This window comes from Antrostomus carolinensis, unplaced genomic scaffold, assembly GCF_000700745.2.
Source record: "Antrostomus carolinensis isolate BGI_N321 unplaced genomic scaffold, ASM70074v2 scaffold33627, whole genome shotgun sequence".
Classification (NCBI taxonomy): Eukaryota; Metazoa; Chordata; class Aves; order Caprimulgiformes; family Caprimulgidae; genus Antrostomus; species Antrostomus carolinensis.
The window spans coordinates 32,469-42,344 of NW_010328675.1; the positions used below are offsets into that span (position 1 = coordinate 32,469).

General features: G+C 41.1%; 1 protein-coding gene across 1 annotated transcript in view; it reads right to left on the minus strand.

The window, feature by feature from the left end:
• Positions 1 to 9,876, minus strand: part of LOC104528350 (pappalysin-1-like) — a 35,630-nt gene that overhangs the window by 11,168 nt on the left and 14,586 nt on the right. The window lies entirely within an intron of this gene.

Consider the following 9,876-nt stretch of genomic DNA (forward strand, 5'->3'; position numbering starts at 1 on the left):
AAAAAAGACATTTGCTGGGATGGATATTTACCTGAGAAATTCATTATATGAAAGCCAAAGCTACCAATGACCTTCTGGAGTCTGGTTTTTAAAGCATTTTTAAATTTTTCTGTATGGAATAAATACCTTTGTAAAGCATTCATTTTCAGATGTATGAGAGCCCATAAATGTCTGTATTTTGATGAAACTCATATGAAGGTATTGTCCAACGATAGTGGGTGGATAATACTGCATTAATAAGAAGACAACTGGCAGGACAAGTCCCTCTTCCAAAAAACTCATAAAAATAAGTTATAAAAATCTCAACTTATTACAATAAGACCATTAGAGCTGGTCAGACATTTTGTAAGAGAGTTTTTACCTGCCAAGAAATGCCAACATGGTGAGAGCAGAAAGAGTGATGCAGAAATGGGCTAGTCCCAACAAATCTATCTGAGGAGCTGTGCGTCTTCAACACGGCAAGGGGAACTCCAGGGACTTGCTTGGATGTTCTGACTGCAAGCACAGAAGATCAACCCATCCCAGCCACGCTCGCCACCATCTCGTGCCACCTTTGCCACCCAGCGGCTGAATTCTCCAGGCTTGCAGACCACAGGGCAGCTGCACACGCAACAACTTCTCCACCTGTTTCTGAAGGCATCCAAGATCCCTACTGTTGGACGGGTGGCTGGAAGTCCTGGAACAGGCTCCTGGGGTCTCCAGCTCTGAGGAAGTCCACCATACAGTCTTTAAAGGTCAAGTTTTTTGGCTTTTTGTACTGACCAGGGCTGGAAATATTCCCCCAAACAACTGATAAATTATTGTGGAATGGAAATTCAGTTTCCTAGCCAGCATTAAAGAACATCTTCCTCTCTCTCTGAAGTGCTGCATGATGCTAGTGATTGACCTCAGCTGAACAGATGGAGCTGCTGGAGGAATACTACAGAATAGTAGCAATCCTCCCTTGCCTTTGAGCATTTAAGCCCTGATGTGATGCAACCTGTCTTGAGTTTGGCTCAAACAGCTGCTATCAATTCAAGATTTACAGGGAGCCAAAGGAGGGCAGAAAAGAAAAAAAAACCAACCAACAAACCAGTGACAATAGGGCCACCACTGAACATGCCAGTATGAAAGCTGCTGAACTAAAACAGTCTACTATTCCAGTTCCTTACATTTTCTAGTTTATGGCAAAGGTCATTACTGAATCCATATACCATGTACAGTATTCTTTTCTCTAACTTTTACTATTACAGACATCCAACTCTTGATGAAAAGATGGATTGAACACAATCCCTTCAGCAGCAAGACTTGTTTTATTCTTAAAAGAAAGGAAAAAGAGTAAGAAAAGGGATAAGAAACCCACACTCCCTCTAACTTGCAAAGTCGTACCAGATCTTTATGACCTTCTTTTGCTTGTATGCTGTACCTACTTTCCCAATCCTTCACTTACTTTTGGCTTGGGACTATGAGTCCTCCGGCTAAGGGAGTGTCACTTTTCCGTTTTGTCCCCAGCACAATGAAAATAATTTCAGCTGGGACTTTGGATGTCATAATAAAAGAATTTATTACTTCTTCTATGACAACTAATAAGGGCAAAGCCATTGGAAAAGGGACATGTGAAATAATTGCCAGAACTTCTGAAAACTGAATAATTTGATGTTTTCACAATTTATTTCAATTTAGCAAAAGGTTCCATAGCCATGAGTTATTTCTCAGACATAATTAAGAACATTTTAAACAAGAAGAGGCCTCTTTTACCCCAAACAAGGCTGTTTTTGAGCAAAATCACCCCTCACAATGGTTGACACTCTGAATTTCAAAATTCAGCCATGACCACAACCAACATTTACATGAAAAACATAAGGAGTTTAGATTCTCATTTACACTGAGAATTCTTTACAATAATGTGGTAAAGGACATTTTTAGCTACTTAATATCCCTTTACAACCCAAGAGTGGTGTAAAGAGGCCTCATGGTAAATGAGACTCAAGCCAATGACTGCAAAACCACAATTTGGCGAATATGCTTGAAGTTTCTGAGCCAAGAAATGGTGCGAAATAAAACTGATGTTTGTTTTCCCCACAGCAATTAGATTAAAAAAATATGTACAAGTTTCATACAGCAGCAAACAGTTTTCCTCACTTCTGCTTGCCCTGAGTTGCTAGAAAGGGATGGAGCTACAGCTGAGAAGATTACTGACAGCTCTTCTAACTCCTTGGTCTGAATGATTTTTTCCCTGTAAAGCTCCTGTTCCTGAAACCCAAGGGATTAAAATGGAATTTTATTAAAATAGAGAAGAGGTGCTAGTTCAGCTTTCCAGTAAGAGGCATTGGTAACCTTCCTTCCCCACAAAGGAGTGAGTCACTCTTCAGACAACTCCAGAGAAGTGCACGAACAGAGTAAGATACCACAGTCCTGTATGCTTGGCCAGAGGCAGACTTTGATGGCCCATGAGGCTCCTTCCAGTCCCATGATGTTTGTCCCTTATAGGAAAAGTAAATTCCTAGGCATCAAAAGAGTGGGGAAAGCTGGAAAATTAAACTCTAAAGGGCCAAAGCTAAAAGCCAAAAATACAAAAATATGGTCTCTCCCTTCTTTAAGAAGTGAAATCTCAGTTCTCTGGCTACTGACCCACAATTGCTCCAGTATACTGCTGTCCATCTGACTGCTTCTAGGAGACCCTAACCAAGGCCAGTGTATGATTTATAACCCAGTTTGTTCTCAGGACTTTGCTGGGGACTCAAATAGAGCCACATCCTCACACGGGCGCTGTGCACCAGACAGGATTTGGCAGCACAAGCACAGCGTGTAGCATCAGCTGCTGAACTTCTGGAAGAAAGTCCTGGGTGAGGACATGAGGCGTTGCTGTAACCAAGCTTGCGATGCCGAGATGTTTATCAGCAGCAGCCACAGAGAATCGGGAACTCACAGCTAGAGGCTGTAGCTGCTGGAGTCATAAGTAGCTCTCTCTGTGGGCAGAGTTTGAAAGAAGAGAGGCAAAGTAGCCCATGCAAGCTGCTATAACGCACTTTAATATTATCAATAACAGGCTCCAGGCCTCTCTCCCACACTTAGGTGCAGTTCTTGCATCTTGCTAACAGCAAACTTCCTGGTAATCATCCCAGCCATAGAATTACCTAAGAATTTAATTCCCTTTGCAGAAAAAGTTTCCTTAGTTTGCTGAGCAATGGAAGGAAGGAAAAAAAAAAAAAAAAAGAAAAAAAAAGAGAGATAACTTGTTATTCTTTCTTTTCCAGGAGCAGAGAGGTTGGGGGAAGGGGAAGAAGAAGGTCAGTTTGACTTTGAACACATCAGGTGTGCTGTGGAGCCCGTCACAGCCATGCAAGGCAGAACAGAAAACAGTGCCCCTCACTTCCAAAAGTTGGCTGTGCCTGTTTTGCTGGGAGACTACAACCAGAGGTGACAGGACTCAGTTATGAAAGGGGAATTTAGGTCAACAATCAAAGCTGCAGTCAAGGGGCCCAAGAACAGGGAGCTAAAGGTTGGGGCTGTTTTTTTTCTTTAGCATGCTTTAATCGTTTAGTATCAAAGCACAGAGGAACGCTTGAAAGAGCAAATATTCTACAGGAACCTATAGAAAGCTTTTATCTGTCCAGAGGAAAATAATTAAAACCGACAGATTTGGGTTAAGTATCCCCATGTTCCATGCAATTGGATAAGTCAGCGAAGATCCACTGGAGCAGGTCTTGAGTTCTGCACTGGATATTTCATGGTATGACGTTGAACCCAATATAGTTTTACAAAGGGGAGAAATAATCTCTCCTTCCCTTCACCATGCTTACCCCAGCCCCCACTTCCTTCCACAATAGTTAAATAATTCAAAGTCCAGAGTACTTAAGGCAACATCTCTGTCTATACCATTTCCAACACAGCTAAGAGGCCTCCTGAGGTCGCCCCCTGAGACAAGGGGTGGCTCAAGTAAACCACCTGAGACTTGCTCAGGTGGCAACGTACTACTTAAACGAGCAAAAAGGGGAGGTGTGCCACTGCTATAAATCTAGCTGAATTCACACCAGATATTATCATTTACAAGCTATGCAATAGGATTCAGATCCAAGACAGAAGGACGGAGTTCTTGTTGTTTTGACATGAAAGACAAGATCTTCATCATGTAGAAACACAGAGTCTAATAGAGCTATGCCTATTTAAGGTTGCAAATTTGGCCCAAGGCTCTTTGTAATACCAAAATCTTTGTATCATTGCCATTTAGCATTAAATTAAGCATATATTCTTACTGTTTCTCAAATTCCTAGTCATATGCTCAATGAGATACCTTGAAGCCTGAAAAGGGGGAGGTGAGAACAGCTAAAACAGCAAATCATTAATTTGTAGAGGCTGGTTAGTTATGAACATTACAAAAATCCTTCCTTTCTGATAACAGAATCATGTAGGCTGCAACAGAGCAGCCACTGGCATGGACAATCATATTAGTGCCACTTCACTGAGCCTATTGTGAGAATATACCCGCTAACAGTATATAAAAGCTTACTGCAAATAGATCTGGTAGGCTGGGGTTAGTGAGAAATTATTAGATTGTGAGGATTTTGAGGTGTAAGTGAACATACAACACTTGTATAACCAGATGGCACAGAGGAGCGAGCTTCAGCCCTTGCAGTACTACAACAGGGTCATCCTTGGATGGGGTATTGCTTTTTTTGCAAGGGCTCCTTTGTATACGGTATCAGCGTAAACAAGTATTAGTGGGAAGGTTGGCTTCTTATCTAGATCTTCCTCAGCATTTCACAATAAAGCTGCAGAACCAGTGGAGACTGGTACTTGGTTAACAAACTGTGGCTATTTATTATCTAATAACCGGGTTTAGGTGGGTTTTTAGATGGATAGCAAAAAGCATATCCTTCACAAGGGTCAAACTTCAGCCCCTACTATAAAGTCTGGGATCATGGAAACATGACGAGAACAAGGGTAAGGATTTTCTAATATCTACAAAACAATTTATTTCTCCTGCCTTGTTCTCAGAAACAAATATTTTGGGTTGAACCTGGAAAACCAGTATGTGTCCATGTTATTGGAGTTGATCACAACATGCAGACATAGGGAGGGTATTAAGATAGTACAGGCAGGCTTCCCTTGGATGCTATTTAACTTAAAGTCATAAACTGTGCAGCCATCATCATGTTCCTTCAGAGAATCAATGAAGTATGTCATAAATATAGGTGGCTTTGCTTCAGGCTTGATTCAGACAAGAATTCAGGTTGGTGGCTGCCAGTTTTAGACACTCTAGTGTGGCCCACTGATAATAAAGCAGAGTTTAGTGTTTATGAGAAGCCAGATATCCTTCAAATATAGAGAATGGAAAGCCCCCCCAGTAGGTTTGTTGGTTTGGCTCAAAGGGGCCTTAACACACCTCAACTTCCCAGCCTATCTATGCTCAGATCAACAGAACCAGGTTACGAATTAACCATCCTATTGTAGCTGAGGCAGTGTATTCACCTCTAGAGAAATCCAGCACTGACATCATTCTCACTTTAAAAGCAGGTGTTGCAAAACACACGGATACATATCAAGAGGCATGCATGAAAACCATCCATCCTTCACAGACACGTGAACAACACACACAAAACTGGAAGCACACACAAATCTGTAAAGAAGGACACAAATACAATGGCACATCAGCCGAAGGGTCACTCTACACACACAGATGAAAGGACCCAGCAACGTGCTTGGTGGAACATACGTTACCTTCTGCTTCTACATATCCTCCTCCTCCTCCCTGCACTATTAGCCAAATACTGATTAGCTATCAAAGTTCTACATAGAAATTTACTCTTGTGCATCCCAACACGGGGTGGATTTTCCTCCCTTTTGTAAGAGTTCATGTTTGAGAGTAAACACAGAGTATTTTCTACGGAAGGAACAGATCTGTAAGTACCATAACTTCTAGGCAATCTAAATGATAAAGTGGTATTTCTGAGCTCATTTTAGAAAACAGCAGAGAGAATTGAGCATAAATTGGGTCAAGATAGGTCAGCATACCTCAGAGCAGATCAGATGGCCAGAGCATCCCAAGAGGAAACACTCTCCTGGAAGGATTATTAGGGGCACATCTGTGCCATCAGATGACCGTGCACAATACCCATCAGCTCGCTGGGAGTTCAATATGGCATTTCCTTTCAAAATGTGCTTTGTGCCTGATAAGCACTGCAAGTCAATCAGCTGCAGCAGCGGCCAAGACTGTAGTCGTGCCGCAAAAACACCCGACATGCTGCCCTGCAGAACCCCCTCGATGGCCAGAAACACGGAGCAGCGAGGAGTGGAGGTCTACACATGAGATTGCTTGTGGTGCTGATCAACACACACAGCAAGGATTGAAGGGGGAACAACAACACAGCTTGTTTTGCTTTTGAGAATTCCCTTGTCTCTGACCTTTACAGCAGCTTTAGGGCAGCACTGGAACCAGCTGAGCAGTTACTACTCCCAGCTGCAGAGAGAAGAGCTTTCACACCATTGCACAATGCGTGTGTGTTTGTGGGGGGGAGGTTAGGGCTAGAGAACAAAGAAGGAAATCTAGTGGCACCTAAATCAAACATTATGATCAATGAGGGAATGGGAAGAGAACCTGGGGAGCGGGGACAACCTTACAACCTTTCCAGGATCAGACAGATGGCCAACATCCACATTATTACAAAAACAAAACAAAAACAAAAAATTCCATGAATGCAAACTAGGGCACCCTGCGAGGAGACTGTAAAAATCACATCATGATAGCTTAGACTTGTCTTTGTAATTGAGGGGCATTTCCACATGAAACACTTCTAGTTATTTAATTGGATTTTGAGCACATTCTTGGGCAGATACTTTGTGAGTGAAAAACTGAGTAATTCCAGTGCATTTACACTAATTTATACCATGCAAGGTCTTTGCCTCTGTGAGAATTGAATATCTTCTTGTAAAAAAAAAGATCTTATCCAGACTCAAGTATCTTCTTGCAGCTAGCTTTCCCATATGACTGCATCTTTCCTGTGCTAATAGAAACAACTGAGGAATTTACCAACCTTAAAAGAAACGTCTCCGATGCAATCCACAGAACAGCGTGCAATAACAGCAGGCAGGACAGAGCTGATGGTGTCTGTTTTCTGCCGTCGCTTTTAAAAAGGATCCGGGCCTTTTCTAATCATGACTGTTTCATGCCTCAAATTCCCCACTCCATACTTGCATACAAGTTCCAAACCCATACACAAACCACAGAGGTATTTCTGCTTTCTAGGAAACACCCTGCTAAAAAAAAAAACCCCTGCCTCTCTAACATGATATAACTATTATAGTATGCATTCCAGATAGGCTGTAGTCACCACATACTAACCTAAGTATATAATTTTCAACCTCTATTTTTCTGCTCAGTTTGAATCCAATTTCATTTGTTTTGGTATGATTTTCCTCCTGGAAATACCTGACCTTGTATTTCTGCTTGACAAATATCAGTGAGCACAAATAAATAGACATCTAAAAGAAAATTCTCACACAGATATTCACTATGTCTTAGAAGCGTGCAGAAGCAAATTCACACCTATTAAACCAAAGGCTGTAGCTGAAAATTCAGCCTTTAGTTCTTAAAGGACAAGATGGGACAGCGATGGGCAGCCCTCCAAAAGGTCATAATTCTACTTCGCTTTCCATAAGCATTGCCAAAGTCAAATGCTTCTCAAAAGTAATTGACCTTCTCAAGTCCGCAGAACTGGGAGAAAAATGTAAAAGAAACATGCTACCTTGGAAGATTTTTGGCAATTCTTGTGTTTAGCTGAGCAGCAGGAAATATCATATGTCCAACCGTTCTTATGTTATTTCAGCCCTTCCACTTCTGGTTAAATTTGGAACCAAAGAAATGAAGACTAACAAAATAGCATGTACATGTACTTTCTCTGTGCATGGACCTAGAGGTACATGTGCACATGGGTCTGAGGGAGCAGACTGGGGCATTTTGAGCACTTGCTTTAAATGTGAATTTTGAGGAATGGTTTCCAGCTTGGGATGGCTCAAAAGAAACAAAATCCTGTCTCAGAACACTAATTACCTTTGATAGAGAACACTAATTACCTTTGCTAGGTCTTTGGTCTATATTTTTTGTTTGCAACTCAGCCAAAGGAATAGGAATAGGTCATTTCAGCACAGAGCTCACATACCCTTCTGGACTGCTGTTCTGCCCCAAGACTGGGAGACAGACCACCCAGCAAGGAGATGACAAGCAAAACTCACCCCAAGCTTATTCTCTGCTGTCTTATTCACTTCTTTGTTTTTAAGGGGTGTCTGCTGTGTTAGCTTCACAGTCCTGACATTGTCAGTGCTGCAGTTTCCAGAGGGAAACCTTGACTTTTCTCCCCAAAGGTTGTACTCTGCAGGTAAATCCTTAGCTTCATTGAATGCAACAGTAAAACTTGTACTACCTTGAATAAGAAAAGATTTCAGTCTTGTTTTTCAGCTTGTCTTCAGATTAGCACACTGGATTGTTTTGGAGGAGAAAAGTCAAGCCATTGCTAAGCACAACATTCTGGTTAAAAGTGACAGAACCTAAGTAAGATCAACAGCATCCTATGAAACTGAGCCTGACAATTCAACTGTAGTGATGCCCAGAAGACCCTTCAAAGAGCTGGGAATATTACAGTGATTAGAAATATCCTACCAGTGTCAAGGACAACCCATAGAAATACTGGAAAACTAAACGATTTGAAATTAGCATCTTAGTGCTATCTGTGCTTTACTATTGGCTTCACTTATTTTTGCAGTAATAGCTGAAAACCCCAGAATAATCTGATGCTAGAAGAACTCAGACACAATATGGGTGAGGACAGAATTAACTCCTCTATAAAGAACTTGGAATTTGGGAAAACACTGAATTTTACTTTGAAAGTTACGGTGACAGATATTCCACCATTCTACTCAGGTTTTTCAATGACTGACTACTCTCAAGGCTAAAATACTGCATTTTCTCTCTGTTCTGAAGTTGCTTAGTCTCCATGTGCATCCATTGGATTTATTCACATCCTCTATTATTAGATTTCCATCCTCCAATTATCAGATTAATATTCCCCAAACATATACATAAAGATCATGACGATCAAGTCACCTCTTAATCTTCTTGAGTCAAATACTTTAAGACTTGTTACAAATCCTATAATTATTGTAATGGTTTGATTTTTTTTTTTTTTTTTTTCTCTAAATCCTCTTTCATAGAACATCCTTAAACTGCAGACACCAGAACTGGACAAAGTACACCAGCAGCAGCTCCTCCAGTGTCAATACAAGGATAACACAACCTCTCCAATCCTGTTCAATGTTTCCTTGTTTACATAGCCAACGATGACTCTAAACCTTTGGCCGCAGCACCACATTGGCAGCTCACATTTACATGCTTTATCTATTCCAACATGCAAGTTACTCCTACACATTTAGCTTCCAGGTGAAAAACCCTTCCCCCACTATCCATCCTTTACATATGACCTGTCGCCCATCTTTCTATATGTATGACTTCACATTTGGCTTTATTCTAATGCATACTGTTTGCATGTTCTCAATTTTTGAAAACACCCAAATGAGAGTCCTGTTTTGGTCATTGTTTACCACTCCCTGAACTCTGCAACATCTGCAAATTTTATCAGCACTAATTTTATGTTTTCTTGCAGGTTGTTGACAGAAAATATTAACTAGTAAAGAGCCAAGATAGTATTGTGCTGAATAGGAGGGAATGTGGCCAGAGTCACAGTGTTCAGGCAACAGCTCTTTTTTTTTTTTTTTTCAGCAGGGGAAAATAAATACCTGTGATACTCGTGAATATGAGCTTACACAAGTCAAGAGAAAAAAAGATGGGACAAATAGATAAGTATGAGATTGGCAAGATACACCTCTGTCTTTTTGTCTCTTCGG